This window comes from Doryrhamphus excisus, chromosome 5 (assembly GCF_030265055.1).
Source record: "Doryrhamphus excisus isolate RoL2022-K1 chromosome 5, RoL_Dexc_1.0, whole genome shotgun sequence".
In the NCBI taxonomy this organism is placed as follows: domain Eukaryota; kingdom Metazoa; phylum Chordata; class Actinopteri; order Syngnathiformes; family Syngnathidae; genus Doryrhamphus; species Doryrhamphus excisus.
In genome coordinates, this window is record NC_080470.1 from 7,577,040 (window position 1) to 7,603,974 (window position 26,935).

Consider the following 26,935-nt stretch of genomic DNA (forward strand, 5'->3'; position numbering starts at 1 on the left):
GGGGTACACCCTGGACTGGTCGCCAGCCAATCACAGGTCACATATAGACAAACAACCATTCACACTCACATTCATACCTATGGACAATTTGGAGTCACCAATTAACCTAGCATGTTTTTGGAATGAATAGAAAATAGAAAAATAGAAACAAAACATTTTTGTTTTTGCTTCCAAATTTGGTTTATGTATACAAATGGTCTATTTCTCACAAATATTGCTCACAAATCTATCTAAAGCTGTGTTTGTGAGCACTTCTTCTTTGTCGTGATAATCCATCCCCCTTACAGATATCATAGCAGCAAGATGCTGGGACCGTTATAATGTTGCAACATGAGGTGATGGTTGTGGATGAATGGCATAACAATCGGTCTCAGGATCTCGTCACGGTACCTCTGGGCATTCAAAATGCCATCAATAAAATGCACCTGTTTTTTTTTTTGTGCATATAGCACACACCTGCCCATACCATAATCCAATGTTTTGTCAGGACCAGCAAGGCCTTCTCTGTTGGCCTAAACTCTACCAAAAGCACTGACCTACATTTCAAATTTTAATTCTAATATTTACTAACATTAATATATACTGATTAATTACCTTACAGAATACTACAATAAGTAGCCATCACATGTAGGGAATAAATGTGACCTTTGTTTTGTTTTTTTATTCAAGTAAATAGTCTGTTCTATACACTGTAGTACTTGGGACAATAAAAAATGTATTTGATTGTTTCAGTCTAATCAAGGCAAATAATTAGCTGCATATTACAGTGCAATCAGCAACAACAAAAAAATCATGACAATTCTAGATATTATCAGTCAGTCACAATGAGGTAACTCAAATACTAATGGAACATTCTCTTCGTTCCCTTCAGTGCCTTTGTTGCTCCTTGTTATAGCTTTGGGCCACTGTGGTCTTCTTGTGAGCAGGGGGACTGTGAACTACACATAACCTTGAAGTGTCCCACAAGCATTGAGACAGAATCACTATGCAAAGCTCCCGGGAGTCTGCTCTGTTGATGACCCTGAGCTGTGAATAGGTTGACTTTCCCTGCAAGGAGCATTTCCCTTTTTCCCCATTTCCTCACAAACTCCTTAGAGTGAGAATGATTTTGCCTGCTAAATTGATTCACCAAATTGTCAGGCAACTGAAGACAAAGTTTCAGTCTTTCAGAGTTTGGTTCATTGTTTGTTTCTCTTCGGGGGTGCTTGCCTCCTCCAGCAAACAAATAAGTTGCAAGTTGGTATGTTGAACGCAAGTTTAGATGGGTTTTATGACACAATCGAAAAAGTTGTTAAATGTGTCTTATAATTATGTCTAATACTGATGTTAGCTAGAATTAACATGCTAACTAGTTTGTGTGGTGCAGCGTACAACAATACATGTATCTGTATCGAACCTTTTGATACAGTGGATACCGTTATGAATCAAACAATACTGAAGACCAATTCACAAATGTCACACAACATCAATCAGCTGGCATCAAAGCTGACATCATGAAATCCCCCTCAGGTGAAAGCAATCAACAACTGCTGTTGTGGCTGGCAACAGATGGCGTCTCAAGCGGCATGCAATACTGCATTTTTCATCTTGATTATCCAAATTCCGGATCAAATAACTCAGCGGTAAGATACATTTACATACAATTTAAAGCCCTCATTCCATTTTCAGTGGCTGGTTCTGTGCCGGGCACACTTCATTAAGGAAATGCGGTTTTGTACATTTTACTTGTTAATGTTTTGATTATTTATGATAAATTGAAATACATATTTTATGGCTTAAAGTTTTGAGTTTTGCCTTGACACTAGCTGTATTGTAATTTTAATAACTGTTTTTGTTGATTTTTTAATTGTAATGTTTAATAGCAAACTAGTGTACTGTGGAAATGAACTATGGGAATAATGAATGCAACATAATTTGATGCTATTGAATCTATGAACAGAATTATTAACAAATTATGTGTCATTATCTGTATTGTTTAACTGAATTGTGATGTATGTTTTATTCATTTTCTTATTTTAACATGTTTTTTTATGTGTCGAATTTCAAAATGTACACAGCAGAAAATGAGGCAGACATAGCTACACCAGATACCAGTAACATCGATGCAATCACCCAATGTACTCCCAACACTGTGTAAGTTAAATATACAGAGTATAGCCACAACAAACAGTAATGTATTGTATGCCGGTCCAGGACCATGGACAGCACCCAAGACACAGATTCAAAATACTATTTAAGATTAAGGAGAGGAGCACAAACTGAGTACAACATGAAATGATCTCAACATGCACTCAAATATGACAGAGAAAATTTGAGCAAAATGGCACCTACATGTGCTGTTCTTCCATGTGGAAATACTTCATTTCAGAAAAAGTTATTACAGACGCAAGCACAGAGGAAGGTGGCTGCTGAACCCGTCGCTCTCATCAGCAGAGCCGAGTCTAAACACATGTATACTTAAACAAGGTAGTGTTAGAAGTTTAAATAGTTAGGACTCTAAAATGCTTATGAAAGTGGGAAATGCACAAAGAATAGCCTCAAAAAGTGTTTGTATGACAGCAAAAAAAATGCTTGTGAACAACAAGACTTATGAATCAACTGATCTTAAAAGAGAAATGGCGGCAAAATATTTGATTGACATCTATAACACTTTTGCAGAACATTGTTGGGCAACAAAGAAACAACTAAAAACATTGAAACAATGAGGCAAAACATTACCCAGATCGCAAGGTGACATTGAAACTTGAAAATGGAGAATCTATGTTTAATTTTCAACATTAAATTGTTGAGTCAACAGCAGAGTTCAATGTTAATTTATCATCAGTTTACACCCACTGCCAAAAATTAAACAACACTGATTTCAAAACCATAGATCAACATAATTTAAAATGTATTTCAACTAATCAGATCACGGAAATGTGGAAATTTCAACAACATGAATAAAAATCAATGTGGTGTCAATGATATTTCAATGATAAGAACTAGGGTTCATTTAATGGTGTTTGATAACAGCATTTCATTAAAATCCTGCTTTATCTACAGTGAAGATGTCATAGGCTTAAAAGATACAGTATATTCATTGCCACACCTAACCCCTCCTGCCCGGTCTGGCACCGAGCCACTTCTGTACTGCTTGAGCAAAAGCATAAACATTAATAGCAGTGCCAAGTTGTTGTATCTGAAACAAATACACAAAATGTAAATAAACATAAAAATGTTGTATACTTTCAACTTCCTGATAGTGAAATTACATTAAACTGGAAATGAAAAATCCAAAGCTAAACTTGTAGGATGACTTGCGGATCAAACCAGATGTCTGGAAACAATGTGTCTCCATATTTTGTAGATGGAGGAAGTCTGAAGTCTTCAGTGGCTCAATGCAGAAATAATATAAAGTTCACAGCGTGTGTCAACGCAGACATCTGCTTATTTGCACATAGTCTTCCTTCACTCACTTTTGGATACTTTGTTGCAATTGCAATGTTTAAATTTAACAAGATGCAATGTTTCGGTCAAAGTATATGTTTTGGATGCAGCAAAATATGTTTTGCAAAAATGAACAATGAAGAAACTTTGCTATGCACGTCAAAAAAATGTTGATATGCAAACCACTTTAGTCTGTGCCTCATGCCCCACGAAGTGACATCACCCTTGCTGGTACGCCTTTCAGAATCACCCATATACGGTATATTCAGATTTAACATTTTCTAAAGACAAGACTATGCTGGAACCATGCCAATGTTTTATGCACTTCAAGTAAACACAAACTGTTGCTGCTGGTTTTTGCTCTCCCTCTGTGAGCAGGGACAGGAGCGATAGGAATAATTTGGGGTTTTTTTGTGCTTCGATGATGGTGGCACATTCTACGGCCAGACGTTTCATTGCAGTCTGACTGCAGAAGGCCATAACGTAGCCTTAAATCTTGGACGGGTCATTATATTCATGGTCTCAAGGAGACAAAAACCCTCACTAAGCATCCTTGTAAGGTTGATACACAGCTGGAGGGATATCTCGTCCTGAACTGGGGGTTGTTTTCTACTGACTGTGTACCACAGCATGCAGATGAGCGGAAGGGTTTTGGACCCTGACAATCTCTGCTCTTTAGAAAGTTCAGTGGTGACCATGTATAATGGAGAAAACGCCCCAAAACATTTTTTCAAAACTGGCTCTCTGTCCTCATAGGCTGCATGGTGTACGTGCTGTTCCACCTGGTGCCCACCGCCTGCAGGAGCTTTAGATGTGTCTACCCATCTGCTGATGCATTTAACACGGGGTGCTCGTTTGCTGGACCTGAAATAGCTTAATAAAAGGGTGCATACAAAAAAAATCAATCCGAACAAAACATGTGCATCTGAACAAAACATGTGCATCATAGCTTTGTATGTGCATATTCAACATCTTTCTACATGAAATCATGTTTTTCCGCAGCATCAGTGATGAGGCCATCAGGGCCCTCTTCATCTCAGAGATATTTTCTTCTGAGCATTGATTTAAATTTATGTCCACATATCACTCATGAGATGAACTCATGCGGCCTTCTCCATTTCTTTTTGCTTTCCCCTTTTCTTTCTTAAATTTTTCATCCTCCCCGGGTCCAACAAACTTACAAACTGCCTGAAGCCAAAATCATCCATGAAGGAAAAAGGCTGTGAGTCCTTGATGATCACGTTTACAAAAGCGGCTTCGACCAGTTGCTGTATGGTCTGAGGAGGATCTCTTTGTGGTCCCTTCAACACATTTTATTGTATGTACGTGTATATATATTATATAAACGGAATTGACATTATTTTGCAAGTAGACTTCAATGTATGAATGAGCCTCCCATTTCGCCATTAGTTTGCTAGAAGACAAAACACCAACCAGCAAAATTGTAATATCCTACTCACAAAAAGTTAGGGATATGCACAACTGTTGCATGGTGTTACACCATATTCAACATGGTGGACATGTGTGTTAAAAAATAGTTCGATTAAATTCACCTGTAAAGGTTATACAGTAGTTTAGGTTCATCCTGAAATGCATCTGAAATAACCCTACGTTCTTGTAACACGGATAATATATAAAACATGCACAAAACTGAAATAGGCTGTGAATCAGCTGATCAAAAGTTTAAGACCACAGCCTTTAAAAGCCAAAATCTTGGCAAAAATGTGGATTCAATGGCATTTCTGTCATTCACACTGTCATGACCTTTTTGATGGCAAATGCAAAAAATACTTTCTCTCTTTGAACACAGTTGGCTTGTTGAGCTGCGTAAGCAAGGCCTCTCGTGGAGCATTTCTGCTGAGGTTGGATGCAGTAAGAGATTTATTTTAAACTCTCTTATTTTAAACTTAAAGGACCAGCTAAAAGGACAAGGTTTTATTATGTGTTTTAATGCTTTCAATATGCTTTCAATATGTATATATAAGTATGCATTCATTCATTAATTTTCTACCTCTTATCCTCACGAGGGTTGCGGGGGTGCTGGAGCCTATCCCAGCTGTCTTCACACGAAAGGCGGGGTACACCCTGGACTGGTGGCCAGCCAATCACAGGGCACATATAGACAAACAACCATTCACACTCACATTCATACCTATGGACAATTTGGAGTCACCAATTAACCTAGCATGTTTTTGAATGTAGGAGGAAACCGGAGTACCCGGAGAAAACCCACGCATGCACGGGGAGAACATGCAAACTCCACACAGAGATGCTAGCGTGGGGAATCGAACACGGGTCTCCTAGCTGTGTGGCCTGTGCGCTAAACACTCACTCACAGTGCAGCCTGACGTAATACTAGAACACTCTTGATCTATATCATCCATATTTCTGTTTTATATGTCTTATTTTCTCTTATGTCTACTATATTGTGTAAAAGTGTAAACATGACTATAAGGGCATTATTTTGTGACTAGAGGGCTTTTCTAATGTTAAAAAACATATTTAGAAACAGGGATTTGATGTTCTAATATGAAAACATTTGATTCATAAATAAGGCATCTTACTTCACGAAATTCACTTATCACTTGGGATTAGTGGGCATACATAAAACACGCACACACAGACATACATGTATATAATGTATGCATATGTGTGTATGTATTTAGCATATAATGCACAGTATACTTATGGAACCACTTGCAAAATGTTAGGACCACAGGAATAACAAAAACGGTCAAACATTACTTTTCCTCTGAAAAGTAAACAAATAACAATATTAACGTGTTACATAAACATTGCATGTATGAAAAATAAGTTATTAAACCGGAGGTCAACCAACAGAATTTTAATCGGGCTATACACTTCAAAAAGATAGATGGACCATTTTGTTTGTATATGAATGCCTCCCAGTTTTCCATTTGTCAATATGTTATATCGGAGAGAGTTAAAGAAGACAAAGTTAGGGGATGACAACTGCTGTGTGAAAAGTCAATTGTGTTGCAAAAGTTTTGTCTGTGCAAAATGTAATTCCCACATTCCCATTTGCTGTGAAGTACCAGTTCTACTAGCATGACATGTGACCCACTTAAAAGCTTTAACATGAATGATGACTAAAAGAGGTTTCATGTTTTCACTCAGCATCACCAGCTTGATGCAATGAATTCTTGACATAGCATCCTTTTGGGCCCTGGCGGGTTGTGTTCTGTGCTCTGAGATATTACGCTGACCTCTGTAGCTTGCATCCCAATATTACCTTGACATCTGCTGGCCGGGTTTCAAAAAGCTAATTAATCCCAGATGACCTAAAGTTTGTCTGTCTGTTCTAAAAGCAGCACTGGTCTGGGGGTAAAGGTGCACTATAGGTCAAATCACAACTCCCATATGAGTTTTTCTTGGTAACTGGTATAAGGGGCCATTCTTGGCCATCTCTCTGGGAAGTCAAACAAAATTGTGTCAAATATTTAAGTGGGCAGATGACTCTTTTTCTTTTAACCTATTTTCCACAAATGTCAAATATAATTAGCATCCTTGCGGAGAATCATCCACTGCAGCAAGAGCCTGCAACATATATACGGTGCATCCAGAAATTATTCACAGCACTTCATATCCCTATTGTTTTTATTTCAATACATGAAGACAATGTGGAATTTTTGCAAGATATTTTTTCAAAAAACAAATTTCCACAAAACCATAAAATCACATGCACAGGTATTCACAGTAGTTGTTTGCTATTAGTAGTGGAGCTATTATGCTCATTTTCAAACCTTTGTATTTGGTTGGACACCTACAGAGCAGCTACACACAATAACCTGCACAGAAAACTTTCTAGTTCTTCCAGAATCTGCACCTATTCCCGCTGTATATCCTTAGATTTGTGCTTCCTGCCAAAACAGTCAAATTTATTCCACCCACAGCACGCCTTCGGGCAAACCCTCTCCGCTGTGATTGGTCACATTCCCAAACTACTTCCTGACTACTCTGAACAACACTTTATAATTTAGTGGTTATGTAAGTGTATAATAAATGAATCTTTGAAGAGCTAATTGAAAAGTGTGTAGGAGTTACTGGCTGGATGTGGTAGACCTTGTAATTGTTGCATTTACATAGCTATGTTTTGTAAGAGTGGGAATTTAAGTTTGCTAAATTCTTCTTTATTTTGAAGTTGAAAGATGCTTTTATTTTGTTGCTATGTATTTTTTTTTTTTTGCAATTCACTCAGAGAAGAAAAGATGGGCTTTCAAGCTACGTGTGGTGCTGCCTATTTCATTTCATTTAGCATGCAGCTAACGAGTTTTCATGGTGGATTTGGAGAACAAGCTTTGAATAAACCCGTTGCAAGAAAGCCACTTGTCTCTGTAAATGTTTGGAAGGAGTTAGAGTTAGACACCGTCCTCGATTGATCTTGTGTTGATTGATGATTAGCGCCTCTGCGCTGTATATCAGTGTAGCCTTTTCCAGCCACTGGTATGTTTTCCCTATGGCAGCCACGTCTTCAATTTGTAGGTGGTACATTCCATGCAGGGGCTTGTCTATTCATGACAATCCATCAGGCTCCTCCTCTTACTGGGCTTTTGTTGCCTAAGGTATTGGCAGGTCATTTTTTGGGGACATCTTCTTGGACGCCTTTTGTTTATTCTTTGACAAATGAACCTTTATGTGATCAATTGCAGAGGTACAATCTTACTAGCAGCAATATACTTGCCTGTGAAGCCCTTTTTGTGCCAAGCAATGATGAGTGCACATGTTTCCTTGCAGATAACCATCGTTAACAGAAGAAGGACAAAGGCAGAGTCATCTTCAACCAATCATGAACATGTCAGTACCTTTTGTGGCAGGGCTGAAATGCACTGATTTTATTAATTAAATTTTATTTCATCACAAAGAGGGACTTTGCAATGAATTGCTATTCATCTTATCGCTATTCATAATATTCTGGTGAATATGACTACTTGAAAAGGCAGAGGCGTCAGGTTGACATTTTTAAATGCATGCACAAAGCTGCTACAGATGTTCTACCAGAGTATGGTAGCTAGTGCCCTCCTGTCTGCAGTACTGTGCTGGTGGAGAAGCCTGAAGGAGGAAGACACCACACGCCTGGCTCTGTCATTGGCACTGAGCTGGACAGCCTGATATCTGTGGCAGAGCAAAGGACACGGAGGAGGCTCCTTTCCATCATGGACAACCAGCATCATCCAATTCACAACATCATCTCGCAACAGAAGAGCAGTTTCAATGGCAGATTACCATCACTGCCTTGCTCCACCGAAGCATTGAGCAGATCATTCCTCCTCCACGCCATTCAGCTTTTCAACACAGCAGAGGGGGAGCGATAAAAAGATACACAAGACTGGACTTATTATATTTATGAATTATTATTATTGTTATTATGTGAGCAATATTGAATTGCAAATTTGACTTGATTCTGTATTTATTTATTATTTATAATCGGTGGTTTTATATTATATATTATATATATATTATATTATATTGTGTGAAGTGATTAAGTTCATTATGATATTTTGCAGAGATGCTGGAATAAAGTATCGGTCTATCCATGTAAATTGTATCTATGTAAATATCTATGTAAATTGTAATCATAAAACCTTTTGCAGGTGGCACGGCGGTCGAGTGGTTAGTGCGCAGACCTCACAGCTAGGAGACCAGGGTTCAATTCCACCCTTTGCATGTTCTCCCCGTGCATGCGTGGGTTTTCTCCGGGTACTCCGGTTTCTTCCCACATTCCAAAAACATGCTAGGTTAATTGGCGACTGGCATTGAAAATGGATGGATGAATATTATGAAGTGATTTTACCCTTCTTTTCTGTAAAGCACTTTGAATTACCTTTTGTACGAATGGTGCTCGATAAATACATTTGCCTTGCCTTATTCAAAAGGGGTTGGTAAACCCTATCAGGACCTTATGTCCCCATTTAGTCCTGAAATCTTCATAAGGGAATCTTTAGCTAGGAGCCTTCAACTGGAACAAGACAGTGACAGTGTCATTAGTCTTATGAGGCTACATAAATCAGTTGGACGTGGTCTTTCACTGAGCTTGGAATAGCTATTTGGAAAAAAATAGCAGGTGATTGAGAGCCTGTGACTTGTTGAGTCGCATACACTATGGACACTTCCAAATCAAAAATGTAATAATCTATTGTGTTTTGTCATCTTCAGCAATTCATTGTAAGAGATGTTTATGTTGGAGAAAAAGTTTTTATTGGGGGAGTGCACTTTTATGTACAGTACACAGAAACAATGAATACAAATATTCAGTATTTTCAATCTTATATATTATATTTATTATTTGCATAACATAATCCGTTTTGCATGTATGTATGTCTTCCAATATCTAAGTCAGTAATAAATAGTGGAATGTTTTTCTCAAGCTTGCAAACACGTTCTCCGTTCTAGCAATTTGTGTTAGCTTGGACAATTAAACATTTGACTAGTTTCTGAAAATTAAGTCAAATTAAGCTGAAATGTTTAATGTTGCATCAATGGGTTTTCTAATGAAGGCATCAATTTCCATGGTTTATTACATAATGTACTAAATTGTAAATGGTATTTCACTTGTACAATGCTTTTTCCACCACCAGGGCACTCAAAGCATTTTGACACCGTTAATACATTTACCTACTGATGAGGCAGCATCAGGGGCAACTGGGGGTTCACCATCTTGTTCAGTATCTCTAAAGATACTTTGACATGATCATAGAGAATCGAACCTGCAAAATTTAAATTGTGAGACTCTACCACCTGAGCCATGCCACCTCATCCAGAATTATTACATTTGCAATAACTTTTGCAATAAAGTCATTCCAAAATTAAATCCAAAAAGTATACATGCTCACTAAAAATTTAAAAAAAGTTTAATTTGACAAATATCTGAAATTGTCACGAGCGGGCTTAACCCCCTCGTGACAGCTCTCTTAGTTTCCTTCTTTGCCTCTGTTCTGGTTTTCATGCCCTTATTTTGGTACTACTTCCTTTCTTGTTCCCTTCTGCTTTCTCTGACTCATTTCACACACCTGTCTCTAATTTCCACTCTCCCTATTTAGTTCAGGTGTGTGCTCTTTTGTTTGTGGCTTCATTGTCTTTGTTAGGTTTGCCTGTAGTTGCTGTCTTTGTTTTTGGTTTGCCTGTGGTTGCTGTCCACATTGCTTAAATGCCATTAAATCCATTGTTCCTACACTTTTGGTCCTGCTCTCTGCATCCTGGGGTCGAACTTTAAAGCTCGCAAGCCGGCTCGTGACAGAAATAGGCCTGACGTAGAAAAAGTAGAAGACTTTTTACTTCAGCTCATGAAAACAAACTTTGTATTTTTGTTGAGATATATATATATATATATATATATATATATATACATACATACACACACACACACATATATATGTATGTATATACGTATATATGTGTGTGTGTGTGTGTATATATATATATATATATATATATATATATATATATATATATATATATATATATATATATATATATATATATATATATATATATATATATATATATATATATATATATATATATATAGTAATACTGGTCAGACAGTATTGATCAAGTTTTAAGTCAGCTTAAATAAAAGTATGTTTCAAAATAAAATAATGCATTTGACTTGTTGTTAAAATTCTGAATGCATATCCAATGGTCTACTATTTGTTCACAAATTGCATCAGATATTCATATTGCCATTTTCATCCACCAAACATGTTTTCCTGATATTGCGTAAACCTAATTTAAACAATGGTAGCCTAAATTCTCACGGGAAAGTGCTATGCTGCAACGGATGTTAAGATACTACTTGTTTGGAGAAGTGGGAATTCCTCAAGACATTTGAAAATGTATTGCTATACTTTTCAAGCAGAGTGCTTCGGGCAAAATTAGGTTTTTCTGAGTGATGTTTGCAAGGAATTCTGTGGGGACCAGAAACCCTTTCAGTTTGTCATTGCACATAAGAGTGTGCTCAGCTGCAACACTTAGGGAAATTGCAATGTTGCTGTCTGTATACAAAATCCACCTCTGATAAAAGGACAATCATTGGGTAAAAACAGGAAAAGTTTCATTATCAGACAAGGATAAACGGGCTGTAAAAATATTTTCTGGCAATAATTCTGTCAGTGGCCACAAATGTTCTTTAAAAAGCAAACATTACTTAACAGTAACAGCACTACAGCATTTAGTTAAGTGTGATAATCACATGTGAGATCATTAATACAAAATCAACATTCATTTGAATGGATAATGAATGAATAATGTTCTCATAAATGACAAATTTCACCATCATGCCACCAGAAAATGAGGTACCATGCATTTTAAAGATGATAAACATAACTTTTTCAATTTTCCATGTTTTGACTTAGCCTGTGACAAAGGACAGACCTCATTTTCTTTCCTGTCAAACTTACATTTACACTCCTTGTTGTATGTGAGGGTAAACGCGCATACAAATCAGTGACATACAGTGAGGTACAGACTCTTTTGGATTTTTTTTTTTGTTAACACAGATTGCTCATTAAGATTAAACAAAAAAATAAAAAAAAAATACTTTTGTTGAATTTATATATTTTTTTCAAATTGTAAGCCCAGTTTATGCGATTAAGCCAAGAGGAGAGACTCAATGTAGCCTCATCCCAGATCTTCCTGAGAAAATACATAACATAAGACAGTTCATGTGGGTGGACAATGTAAATGGTGGTTGCATGGCCAGACGTTAACATTGTGATTTCTAAAACACAAATTGACGAGAGAATGCACACATCTGCATGCATATTGAAGAGCTTGTGAGCTTGTGAAACTATGCATTCATATAGTCATTTCCGGTGTAAAGAAAAGGTGTCCAGTTAAAAAGCTCTGCTCTAGCTAAGTGATTTTGGGTTATTTGAGACATTTTAAGTCTACAGTTCTTTATCATGAGAGCAGGATGATGTATTGACAAATGTCAGTCGTGAGGCACGGATTCGCTGAAATAAGTTAACTGCCGCTACCGGCAAATCGGTTGCTTAGCAACGTGCCATGCAAATACCCCCCCACCCAAATCTCAACCTCTCAGATAAGTCCATCCTCCTCAGTGGAAAAACCTGGGGAGGACCGAGATGATGCACCAGAAACAGAGCTATATAATAGTGGCAGAAAGGAAATCAGCATCAGGGAGTCCAAAGAGCTGACAGCTATTATTACACTATTATGCTGAACAAGATAACAGTAACACATGCAGAAAAAAAACACAGTCTCTCGGTGCGCTGATGGAGGAAAACAGCTAAACCAAGAAATTGGGTTTCTTAAGAAAGACAAAAGAAAGCATTGAGAGAGACAACAATGCACTATGACGAGCTTTTAAAGGTTAAAACTGAAACAAAAGATCAAGTCACGGGGCAACAGAAGAAGCTAGAAGACATGGGAACAAAGTATGCGCATGAATGATGTGGCTGTATCTGGGCTTCCAGGACACAAATGTTTTTCTAACTGACTTTACTGTATGGGGGAACAGTATAACAGCAACATTGCAGTGCTCATGATGCCAAAAAAGTTTGAAAACAAATAACTAAATTAAAGTGCTTTGGGCAAAATTAGTTTTTTTCTGAGTGATGTTTGCAAGGAATTCTGTGGGGACAAGAAACCCTTTCAGTTTGTCATTGCATATAAGAATGTGCTCAGCTGCAACACTTAGGGAAATTGCAATGTTGCTGTCTGTATACAAAATCCACCTCTGGTAAAAAGGACAATCATTGGGTAAAAACAGTAAAAGTTTCATAATTTTCTGTCAATAATTCTGTCATTGGCCGCAACTGTCATTAATGTGATAATCACATGTGAGATCATGAATACAAAATCAACATTAATTTGAATGGATAATAAATGTATAATATTCTCATAAATGACAAATGTGATCATGCCGCGAGAAGATGAGGTGCCATACATTTTAAAAATGATAAACAGAACTTTTTCCATTTTCCATTTGTGAATTTAGCCTGTGACAGAGGACAGACCTCTTTCTTTACACTCCTTACTGTAAAAAAAAAATAAAATATTTTCAAATGCCCGCCTCCATCTTGACTGCGATGTCACATTGAGGGAAGTATGAGAGAGTATGGTTTAACCCCAAAAATGCCCTCAAGTATGTTTTCTGACTGGCGGTGATTGACACTAACAGCTCTATGCACACTGCGAAGTACAACACCAGTGATTAGCTATCCCCTGGCCAACTTCACACAGCTTTAAAGAATAAAGTGTCAAGAATCACTGACATAGCTCCACCCATTTCTGGTTTATGCCCCTCCCACTCAGAGTACCAATACAGATACAGTAATTTATGTGTGTGAACAGATAGTACTGCTAACCACTGGAAAGACAAAGAGTCAGTAGGACAAATTGAGGACGATGCTCCTCCATGGTGATAATCTCAATTGAGATTGATAGACTTTTAAAACAGTGTTTAATTTGAATAATAAAAAGTTATTTTTATATTTATCGTCAGTTCTATTCTTAAATGAAATATGATTGTTTTCCTTGCTGCTGTCCTTTCATCTGTGTTAAACTCATGAGGCATCTAAAAAGAAAACTAACTTCAAATAACATTTTTTTATTGAATGACAATTTTGATTATGCATTTCACGTTCTGGTGCACAAGGACGTTTTTCTGTATAGCAGATGTCCCTGCTTAATTTTGAAAGAACTCTTTAATAGGACTTTTTTGTGTTGCCAGATTAGCATTGAAATAAAGCATGGAGAAAAAAGAAACGGCTGCACGGTGATCTAGTGGTTAGTGCGCAGGCCACACAACTAGGAGACCCAAGTTCGATTGCACCCTTGGCCATCTCTGTGTGGAGTTTACATGTTCTCCCTGTGTGCATGCGTGGGTTTCCAAAAACATGCTAGGTTAATTGGCGACTCCAAACTGTCCATAGGTATGAATGAGAGTGTGAATGGTTGTTTGGCTATATATGCCTTGTGATTGGCTGGCGACCAGTCCAGGATGTACCCCGAAGACAGCTGGGATAGGCTCCAGCACCACCTGTGACCCTCATGAGGATAAGCGGTAGAAAATGAATGAATGAAAAAAGCAACTATTTCCAAATCTGTCCTCCCCCCTACAACTTTGAGTGAAGAAGAAAATAGTCAACTTCTAAACATACTGCAACTTTTATTGCGATCCTTCTCAGAAGATACTGCAAACTGGGCATTTTGGAATGAAACAATCCAGGGAACAGCCTGGGTTTCTATGTAATCCTGGAGAGACCATCTTGGATGTTATTAAATAGGTTATTTACTGTACCTCATGGGGTGTCATGGAAGAAAAGTATGATGTACATATACAAAAAAATTACAATATAATGCAATCTACTAATATAATCTCTATACGTTACACTCCTCTGCACTCTGTATGCTTTCTGCGCCGCCTCCACCCATTGAGACTATATGACTGACAAAAGGGCTCACTCCGTTCATACTGTTGCTCTCGGTATCAAATGTGTCAATGTGTAGTAAGAATTACAAATTGAGATCAGTTGAGGCTAGCAGTGCCTCCCAGCACTGGAAGGGAAAGAAACTCAAACAGGAAACTATGAACAAATAAAAAACGGAAATACCAAAATAAAATAAAACTGTCACGCGATTCCAGGTGACATGCAGTACCTCAAACCTCAATGGACAAATTCACGTCAGCTTTGTCCAAGAAAACTCCATAAACCTTGGGAATTGTGCTCACACAAAGCTGCTATGAATGCTTCACTAAGTGTCATTTTATCTTGGTATGCAGGATGTAATTCCTCACAGAAAAGCACACTGACTGCAAGCTTACTCATCTAGGTTTTCCTTTCTTCAGCCAGTCACCAAAAAACGGTCCCAATGTTATCAGAAAATTATTCAATACATAATGTAAGCCCTGAATAGTACCATATGTAAAGCCACTTTTCTTCAGAATGTCTGAACCATTTGCCTGATTCCTCTTGTCCAATTAGACATTGGACAAAAAGAAAAGACAAATGTTAAATGGACTGATTAGTCCACAGTAATTACAGGATTTAAAAAAAAAAAAGAACATCACACATTCAGCAAAGTAGAAGATAAAAGGAATGGTAACTTAGACACGGCCGCTTCTGAGTGTACCTTCTGATATTCTTATAATATATAGCATTAAAAGATACAGCTTTTCTCAACTTCATTAAAATTTAAAAGGAAGATTATAATTCCTGCAAAAAGTTAAATTAAACACTCATTTGGATCTTTTAATGTAAATATGAGTGATTGCAATTGATTTAAAATCTCAGTGTTAAAAGTGTGTGAGTGAAGGCTCATTGTTTTAAGGCTCAGATACCAGATTACACACAGAATCAAGGGATCAGCATTATATGTTATTATCATGTTCTGTAAAGCGTCATCAATTAGAAACCCATTATAGTATAGCCTTTTACGCAAGCAACCTGAAGGCAGATTTTCTTTTCATTATACACATTTGTTTCACCATTTTAAAGGATAAGCTTGACACCTGAAACTCTGGATACACTCATTTTCAATGTCACATTTGATGTCCTCTCATTCAGAGTGAATATCTATAGAGGGTAATGTGTGCAGAGGGGACCATCTGGCTTAGCTGACTAGGATCTGTCAGCTCAGGCCAAGTGACCTTGGCAGAGACTAGACCTGGAACTGCCGCAATGGTACTAATTTAACACTCGGACCCTGGAGATGGGAAACACAGGCAGACATACATTTTAAACAGGAAGAGAAAACTGTGAAATAATGGGTCTCTCTTCAGAGCTGTGAGATCTGGAAGACGGTTCTTGATAACCATAGCTTACCAAGCCAATGGTCATAGCTTACAAGACCAAAATTCACATTGGATCAAAATCCAAAACTATTATTACGACTATTATCACCAAATGGAAAGGAAGAGGTGGATTCTTAAAAACCATATATTGCATGTATATGATAAGGGTGTCCTGATACAACTTTTTCATTTATGTTGCTAGCGTACACCGATTGCAACCTTGAATATTGGCTGATACCGATATGGATCCAAAATCAACCAAAAACATACATACATGGGCATGTGCCCGATCACAGTGGGGTGGGCGTGCCTGGAGGCGGGCCGTAGGTGGAAAAATAAAGACTGTTTTGGCATGAAGTTCAAAACCAAGGAAATACAGCTGGAATAGGAGCAGATTCTGGAAGACCTAAAACGTTTTCTGTGTGGGTTATTGTGTGTAACTGCTCTATGAGTCCACAAATCACTATAAATGCTCCAAAAATGAGTGTAATGGCAGGTACTTCACCCGCTCAACCCTTCATTGTATTGTTTCTCATGTTCAGCTTTCTGGTCTTCTGCATTGCCTGTGCTGTGACTATTTAACCTTGCTTGTGCCGTGCTACTTTGATAGCATGATAGCAAACAGTCGCAGTCGCTGCTGGCTATATTATTTGCACTATGAGGTCTTGGACTTTGCTGCCTGGTATTATAATTACCCATAAATACTTAATTTATCACAACTGCTGCCATGTTTCTACATCATGGGGTAACGCTGAGTCAGATCATAAAACTTTTTTTGTTAGGATTTCAAGTTATGATTTCCACAGGGTTCAGCATTTGCTGTGTGATCAAACCCTTGGAAAGCTTTTTCTTTTCCTTTAAATCAGTGCTTGTCAAATGGTGGAGTGGACACACTGGGGGATCGTGGTGAACTGTCACAGGGGGTGTGAGAGAGAGGCAGAGAGTACTTTCAATTTTTGTGCAGAACTGCCAACGTATGAATTTGTCATAGTCAACATGCAATTTGACTCTTGAATACACTTGCATGCTTCATTGCTTTTCATTATGTAGCATTTCACTGATTTCAGTTTTGAGTTCAGTCTATACAGTACAGATAAATTAATAGATATTTTTTCAATTGTATTTCAAATCAAGGGGCCGCAAAAATGTTTGTCCCCAAGTGGTGGCATGATAGAAAATAATTGAGGACCAGTGCCTTAACTTCACCAAAGGAATGAAGTGACTGCACATTTTGTTTAGATTTTTTGACTCTTCTCATTTTGGAGTCACTGTCACAACAATGACTGTCGTCTGCTTTGATCTTTCAAAAAGATTGTGAGGAGGCCCAATGCCATATTCAGTCAATACCCAAGTGACCTAGTTTTCCAAACTCTGGTGACAACATTTTACAACATAAACTGCTCTGACTAAAATCATTTCTTCACTGAAAGAGTCATCAACAGTGAAGCTTCCTGTTGCAACAACTTATCGATGTCAGGTAACCTACTTGGCATATTTGAGATAACAAAGCACATAAACATCATCCAGAATGACTTTTTCCTCATTTGTAGAAACAATATACAAATAAATATACAATAAATTACATAATGTAATTTAGCTTATTTTATTTTAAGTCTTTGGATCGTTAACATGGCTTGTTTTGTTATGCCATGCATTTAATCTTTTCAGAGATTAGGTAGAAAATGCAGGAAGGAATGTATCATAGTTTAGTGATAAATGTGGCACGGTGCTGAGTGGTTAGCATGCAGGCCACATATTCGGGAGATCGGGAAGACCTGGGTTCGATTCTCCGCTTGCGCATCTCTGTGTTTGCATGTTCTCCCCGTTTTCCCTGGGTACTCAGGTTTCCTCCCACATTCCAAAAAAAACATGCATGTTAGATTAATTGCCGACTACAAATTGTCCATAGGTATGAATGTGAGTGGTTGTTTGTCTATATGTGCCCTGTGATTGGCTGGCGACCAGTCCAGGGTGTACCCCGCCTCTCTCCTGAGGAAAGCTGGGATAGGCTCCAGCATACTTCAAACCTCTACTCTACAGTACCATAAAAAGCATTGATCATCTAAAATCATGACAAAAACCTAAAAAACGTTTAAGTAATAAACAATATTCACCAGTTTCAATTCCAAATGTCATACTGTTTGAGTATGATCAACCAATCAGAGGACAGAAAACTGCTGACATCACAGTGGCCCATGTTACACATTATACAATCTAATAGCTCAGTGCATTATCAGTCTAAAAATATAGGGTCAACTATGATCAGGACACACACACTTAGATGTGTGTACCACTTAGATATGAGTCATGGAAAATTACTGGGACACATACAAGCATGTCATTCACACCATCCAAACTATGCAAAGTTTCTCCAATGGGTGTTGAATACAGAAAAATAGTTGTGCAGTAGCCGTTGCTGCAAGTTACAAGCAATTTTGTTTAATATCTGGTAATATTTCTCATTAATCCTGATTTATTTGCATGTTTAGAATATCCAGAACACAGATTAAAAAAAATGTAAAAATACTCCTGATTTTGACTCACATTCAAACAGACTTCGCTTTCATTTTCCAGGGACTTTTTAGGAGTTTGCAGAAACTGCTATAAATGTTCTGTGTACTTTCATTCATCTTGCTCATTGATGTTAACAGTCCACAACTGAAATATTGCTCTTATTTTTAATAATGCTACTCCGATAGCAGCACGGACCAAACCAGGCTAATGACAAATGATAATGACAAATGGCCCCATGAGGTGAAATTGAAATCTGATTGGTTAGAAAACAGCCCTGTTGTCAATCATTTGTGACATGGATCAGCTACTCTGATTCTGAAGGCCCTGGGCAAGTTACATTGATATGGCAACACAGAGAAGCTGAAGTCTGACAAAAAAATCGTACGTACACATGCAGTACTGGAACTATAGCCATTAGACATACAGTGTGTCACAGCCTTGCTCATTGGTTGTGACAAGGAATGTCGACAATTGAATGAGCGTTTTTGGTAGTTTATTTTAACATAAAGATACATAAAAGAAGGAACTAAGCAAAACAATCAGTCAAACAAAAAACAACATGGTGCTGCCTGAAGTCAAGGAGAGAGAGAATGAGCTCCTGGAGGTGGAGCCCTTTTGTTTCCTGGAAGTGTCTTCCCAGGTGCTGCATATCAGCAATCAAGTGGGCTTGGGTATCATGGAAACCTCAAGGAGACAGCATGTTGATATGACAGATCCCATGGAACCCTAACAGGGCCATATACCCCTCCATGTCGGTACCCTGGAGGGAACACCGACCAGCAAGCACCCAAACACCAATAAACAAGTAAATGTAAAATTTATCTCTTTAAAAGAAAAGCTGCAACAGTACATTATCTAAAGTTTCAGATTTTCTTGTTAATTTTGTAGTTGAGGCTGCACGGTAGTTGGGTGGTTAGCATTTAAGCCATACTCTCAGTAGGTCGAGAAGACCTGGGTGAGACCTCCCACATCCGCAAAACATGCATGTTTAGCTAATTGGCGATGTGAATGGTTGTTTGACTATATGTCCGCTGCGATTGACTAGCGACCAGTCCACGGTGTACCCCGCCTCTTGCCCAAAGTCAGCTGGGATAGACTCCAGCATACACCCGCGATCCTAGTGAGGATAAGTGGCATAGAAAATGGACGGCATTAAATCTGAAATAAGACAGATTTCAAATCCTGTCAGCCAATATATGAAAGGCTGACTTTAAAAAGAAGCATTGTTTTAAATTTCTTTGAAAAGCATCCCCCCATCTGAGAAAACACTATTTTTGACACTTGCAAGAATATTTATATTGTTATTTTTCCTGGAGAAGACTTCTGAATGGGCTGTGTTTTGACACTTAACATTTGTTTGCGTTATATTAATATGCTATTTTAACACAGCAAGTTAGCCAAGGAAGATTGGTCATGACATTAATTTCCTCAACAAATAAGCTCATTAAGTAGTTTAAATGTTTTGAAACGCTATTATCAGCCTCATTTCACATTAATTATGTTACTGTCTTCTAGGATGGTATGCACAGCTCATGCAACATTTACCAGGTAAAAAAGCAAGGGGATTTGTCATCCTGCAGGCTGTCAAATACCATTATTGTGTGCAAAACAGGTGCAAACAGAACCTTCTCAATAGCCGCAAAGTAAAATGTTGTTGAATAATACAATACCAAAATCCTCACAATGAAAACTCACTAATGTCAATGAAAATCAAAACAGGTGGAATCCATAAAGTTTCCATCCTTTGAAGACAAATAATGTCACAAGTCAGTGGTGTAGTTTTCCAAATTCCGAGGCTCCTTTAAATGCGTCTTTTTTGGCCATGCGTCAAATGATGCACCAGAACCACCCTTTACAGCTTTCCAAATATTTTTTTGTTCAACAAGGTTAATAAAATATGGCAAAGTGTTAAGAAGGTGGGCAAAGGTTTGTGTGGTATTTACTATTTTAAACATCGAACGCCCCGCATCTAATCTTTCGTGACTTGAGGTTAGTAAAAGGGCGAGGTTGTGATATGTTCACATTTAAAGCCTTACTGCCAATACTCCAATTTATACGTCCCAATATCTTTGAAATGTAAATGTCATCCCTTCCTTTTAGAAGGGTACCCTCATTGTGGGCCCTTTGTATTGAGTTGTGGACTCCTATTAAGCAGTTACAAATGATAACCCACACAGAAAGCTTTCGAGATCTTCCAGAATTTGCACCTATTCCAGCTGTATTTCCTTAGCTTTCCAAAATTGTAATTTATTCCACCCAGAGCGTGCCTCCAGGCACTCTGCTGGGATTGGTCACACTCACCTTGTACAGCGAACAGCTTGAACCCGGGCATGACCATATAAGGAAGTCTGTTACATCACAGTGTGCCAGTGTCTCTCAAACTGAGCGTTCACAACCATCACAAGCTTCTTTCAGGGCTCACTTCCAAGTACGGAAACCTCATTTTCCTAATTTTTGGCATTGTTCAATAACATTTATATCGTTTTGAAAAGTGGAAACAGGAAAAGTGCTTTATTTAGAAAATCGTAAAACAGCTTCTCCATGGAAAAGTAGATCCCCCAAAAAACTATATTTAAAAAACAAAACAAAAAAACCCAATATGTGCAGCTTTGGCTAATGATTAAAAACAAAACTGTTTTTCCATCTCAAAGTAAATAAATACCTTAATATATACTTACTTGCTTACAATTACTTATTTGACATGATTTATTTCCTGTCCTTAGGGATTGCAAAGAACCAGGGGGGACCAGTGGGAAGGCTACTGGTGCAACATGGCCTGCACATCCACATGAATGAAGTGTTTGGACAGTGACCTTCTATTGTGTCCCCTTTCCTAATTGCCTCCCTTGCTGAGGACATGCTGGGGTCAAACTCCCAAGTAGCAGAAGAACAGGAAGGAGAATTAGGACAATGAGAGAGTAGGGCCAGTGAAAGGAAAAACTGGGGGGTACAATGATGAAGAAAGAAGACAAGAGGCAAATGAAATAAGTAACTTTGTGACAGAATTGCTGTCTGACCATTAATTGTTTTTGTGGAATATTGTTTTGACATATATTCATAAAAGTTATGTTTTTTATTATACTTATCTACTCATATTATTGTTTAGTTTGAAATCACAATATATACTTCAAAAACTCCTTACTTTGTAGAGCAATTACAGTCATGATTTACAAGCTACACATCAACCAATATTCAGCGATCATAATCACTAGTTCTAAGGCTGTCTAAACATTTAAACCTAATTTCAAAAATGTGTACAAATTACAAATATCAGAAAATCCAAATATTTTGCAGTTCTCAGCTTGGGGGATTCCATGGCATGACTGGATAGGATTCAGTTTAATTTGCACATAAACACCTTGTTTGACTCTGTTAAATCTGAGTTAACACACAGAGACAATTCAATTGGAAACCAAATTCCTCTTGCACGTCTATACTTTGATCGATCAAGGCGTGATTGTTCCTGACGGAGCCCTTAATGCTCTTAACAACATAAATTCACAAGAGAAGACGACAAAAGCAGAAGGATGCTCTGTTCAAGAGTTTGCAGATGTTTACCTGTTGTGTCACACAGTGCAGCACAATTTAACATGTCAAGGTTGGCACTTTTACAAATGCCATTCTCAGAACAACACCTTTGGATGAAATCCATTTATTTTATATTTACTTGTGAGCAGATTTCATTTCCCCTCCATGCATCCATGTGTGTAACTCATTAAAATGTTGAAATGTACCTGCCAGATGTACCAGTCTTGCACACCACTCATCACTTGAAAGCAACCCAAAGTCACCCTTGGTTAAGGTCTGACTGAAGGCTTTTCTGCCTATGCAAAACAACAGGGGAGACAGAACATCTTATTGGAATATGCCACATTTGGCTCAACCGTGTAACAGCCTTTAAAGTTGGCCTTGGAGTGGTTTTCCACATTAGCACCTGACATTTCTTCCAGTAATTCTGGGAGTCAACTTTACTATGAACTCATTCACTACCAAAGATTAATTCATTCATTCATTCATTTTCTACCGCTTATCCTCACGAGGGTTGTGGGGGTTGCTGGAGCCTATCCCAACTGTCTTTGGGCAAGAGCCGGGGTACCAGCCAATCACAGGGCACATATAGTAGACAAACAACCATTAACACTCACATTCATACCTATGGACAATTTGGAGTTGCCAATTAACCTAGCATGTTTTTGGAATGTGGGAGGAAACCGGAGTACCCGGAGAAAACCCACGCATGCACAGGGAGAACTCCACACAGAGATGGCCGAGGGATTGAACTCAGGTTTCCTAGCTGTGAGGTCTGCGCGCTAACCACTAAACCTCCGTGCAGCCTACCAAAGATTCATTCATTCATTTTCTATCCTCACGAGGGTCGTGGGGGTGCTGGAGCCTATCCCAGCTATCTTCGGCCCGAGGTGGGGTACACCCTGGACTGGTCGCCAGCCAATCACAGGGCACATATAGACAAACAACCATTCACACTCACATTCATACCTGGACAATTTGGAGTCGCCAATTAACCTAGCATGTTTTTGGAATGTGGGAGGAAACCAGAGTCCCGGGAGAAAACCCACGCATGCACGGGGAGAACATGCAAACTCCACACAGAGATGGCCGAGGGTGGAATTGAACTCCGGTCTCCTAGCAGTGTGGCATGTGCGCTAACCACTCATCTGCCGTGCAGCCACTACCAAAGATGTATTTCTATAGAAAAGTTGTAAGTTTATGAGAATAAATTTGTAATATTATGTGTCATGTGTGTCAAAGGGAAAATAGACCATCGTGCTTCAGGAAGAATTAGCATTTCTAGCTCTTGTCACTTCCGCCCTTCTTACCCCTTCCCCTCCACTTGCCCAAAGCCACAAGTCACACAAGTCTGCCTGTAACATAAATTTATGAGGTTTTGTCATAGATGTCCGACTTTATTCTCATAATATTATTTTTTTTCTCAAACTCTCAGATAATTTTAATACTCCGTTGTATCAGGCATTGCCTGAGACAGCTGTGAAAAGGGGGACATATGTGATCTTTGGCCTTGACAAAGATAACATTTTGACTATTTTTCTCCTGTTTTCTCCTAAATTTACAAAAAATGTTTATCATAATATTTTTTATTTTAGCCTCATGAATGTGCATGAATGTAAATGTACATTCTTAAAAGACAATCCCTGGTCCCATTGTACCATGAATATTATGAAGTCCATAGCGAATAATAATGCTGTAATTTTCAGCAATTCCCCAGGTGACCCGATGTAAACATTACACAATGTACGGAACATTACAGGTGTGCACGTCATATCCGCTCACATATAAATACAACAAACCATATAAACTAAACACAAATGTTATCTTTGAGATGACTAAAGTTGTTATCTATCCATCTGACACTGACTGCCGAAAAAGTGGCGACCGGATGTTGAGATGTTCTTGTTTTTTGTTTTTTTTATGGTAGGTTGCAAACAACGTGTAGGTGCATACTGCCACCTAATGCACTGGAATTTAGATGTGTTTTGCACATGCGCAGTGACAGCCGGGTACTCACAATCTTCCATCATAGAAAACACACAAATAAATTGATATGATGCCACTTTCAAGTCAAAGGTGATGAATTTGGCTGTCACAGAAAGAACTGTGCAACTCTTGCACAAGTCTGTCAGTGGATCCTTGCAGCTTCAAGCAGAAAAAATGCTATCTTCAACGGGTTTCAAAGGGCTGGGACTACCGCCAGATGAAGAGGTGGACACAGAGAACACATGAAAGAAGGACAGAGGGAGACTGATGATGTGTGTGACGAAGAAATTATGACGCTGTTCAGTGACAGTGAAGAGTTCAGTGACAAGGAAGAGGAAGACTTTTGTGATTTAAGTTGCGAAATTTGGTCTTTTGGACCGTCTATTAAAGCAGTTAATGTGTGCTGATGTCACCATCATAGCGGTCAAACCTGCACAGGATATACAATGGATGTCGAGTCTGCAGTTTTTTTTAAGTCTAGTTTCCTTGGTTTACCTACGTGGGTCAAAATTGCATTTTTTTCAATTTATATTAAGTCATTACTTTTTTTTCTCCTCTTAATTCTCACGTCATTACAAAAATTATATGTGCATTTCAGTATGTTTTTTCCACTTATAAGAGAGCACATTTACACTATATTCAATGTTTGGCTTTGTGTGTGAATCATCAGGGAATATTATATCTGTATGATTGTTTTATGTTATTTGAGATTTTTTATTTAGTGTTACAATTACACAGACCAACAGAAGATTCCAGAATCTTAAAAAATGTGTTATTCTTTTGTATCAGTTAATACATTAAAACAATAACCATTTGTTTAATGCATGAGTAATTAGCTGACCCTGGAGTGTTATAAAGTGAAAAATATAAATTTAATAACAACTAGAACATAAAACACACAACTAATTGCAAGTTCCTCTAGGAAATCTTTTGATTAATTGTGATAACATTTATGATTGACGGCACTAATTTTGCAATTTCTAATGATGCAATCCCCTGAATCAGTTAATCAAACTCAGTTGACGCTCAGCAGTTATTGTTTTTTTTTGTCTGTAAAATGTCCTGATGTATTTATTTTACTTTTAATGCATTGTATTGTATTTTGTACATAGTGTGATTCAAGATGATGGAGTTAATATAATGAAGCCATTTAATTATATACAGCCAACGGGAGGAAGTGATTAAAAATGGTTACCAGGGAGAAAAGACAGGGGAATTAACTAAAGCCTTTAATTACACTTTGTAGTGATTAATCAGAGTGAGAGATGAGGTTCATTTCCCCCTCATCTCAATCTTCATCATGGAAGGTGACAAAGAATCCTGCTACGCAGATTCATATGGCATGGCACGTTGATGCACAGGCATTGTGTGTTGCATTTGCCAGGTCAGGTCAAGAAGTGGATGACATCAGGATGGCCTTGAGGACGAAGCAGAGAGGAATCCCAGAAGAATCCTTCCTGGAGTGCATGAAGACAGAGCAGAGAAGGCTAGGAACGTGCATTAGGGGATTACTTTGAAGAGGTTATAAACAGGTTTTCTAAGCTCCAACTACAAAAAATATTTAGTTTATGAAGAAATCCTACTACTGCAGAAATTCACTTTCCGCTGATGTTATTTTAAATATAATTTATAAATATAATCAGATTTTAAGTAAATGTCATTATATTTAAGTACAAGTCAGTAAGTTGAAGTATTGACATAATTTTGGACGAATTTCACCAACTATTATACTGATATATATACTATTATCAGCCCCAACGTTGAGGACAGCAGCTGAACCCAGAAAGCAGTCTAGAAACATCCCCGTGTGGTGTGGGGAAAATATTAAAAGCAACGCACAAACTGAAGCCTTGTTGGACATACCATCTCACTTAATTGACTCATTTAATGACAAAATTTTGATAACTGCTGTTTTCTCTTTGAGTGATCAATTCTGACAATTTAAAACCTGTATACACATAAAATTATTGTGTGTGTGTGTGTGCCCATGTTTGCCGTAAGTAAGTAGCATTCAGTCATTCTTGATGTTGTTATTTTTTCTGGCTCACAAAATCCAGACTTTGTCACTTAGGCGTAGAATTTGTTCCTGTCATTCATTCATTCATTCATTTTCTACCGCTTATCCTCACGAGGGTTGCGGGGGATGCTGGAGCCTATCCCAGCTGTCTTCGAGCGAGAGGCGGGGTACACCCTGGACTGGTGGCCAGCCAATCACAGGGCACATATAGACAAACAACCATTCACACTCACATTCATACCTATGGACAATTAACCTAGCATGTTTTTGGAATGTGGGAGGAAGCTGGAGTACCCAGAGAAAACCTGCGCATGCACGGGAGAACATGCAAACTCCACACAGAGATGGCTGAGAGTGGGATTGAACTCGGGTCTCCTAGCTGTGAGGTCTGCGCGCTAACCACTCGACCGCTGTGCAGCCCTGTTCCTGTCATCATAGTATAAAAAAACCTGCATCCTGTTGACTTTTAGCAATGATTAGAATTACATCCTATAGCATGATCTCGGTAAACTTTGCATTTCATACAATTACATTTTGTCTGCCCAGTACTACCACAGTGTGACTGATGAAGAAATTGCATTGTGGAGAAAAGAAACAGCATGCCAACTGTTTTAGGAGTAGAGCAACACACTTTAGTTGAGATTGTTCTTTTTTTGTCCACCACAGAATGTCACTTTAACTTTGTG

At 38.2% G+C, this 26,935-nt stretch overlaps 1 long non-coding RNA gene across 1 annotated transcript; it reads left to right on the forward strand.

Annotated features, from left to right (window-relative positions):
* Positions 1 to 1,553: 1,553 nt before the first annotated feature.
* Positions 1,554 to 8,771, forward strand: LOC131130107 (uncharacterized). The gene is made up of 3 exons (XR_009129955.1): positions 1,554 to 1,622; positions 8,182 to 8,241; positions 8,477 to 8,771. It is a non-coding gene; the product is annotated as an uncharacterized LOC131130107 (long non-coding RNA).
* The last annotated feature ends 18,164 nt before the right edge of the window (positions 8,772 to 26,935 follow it).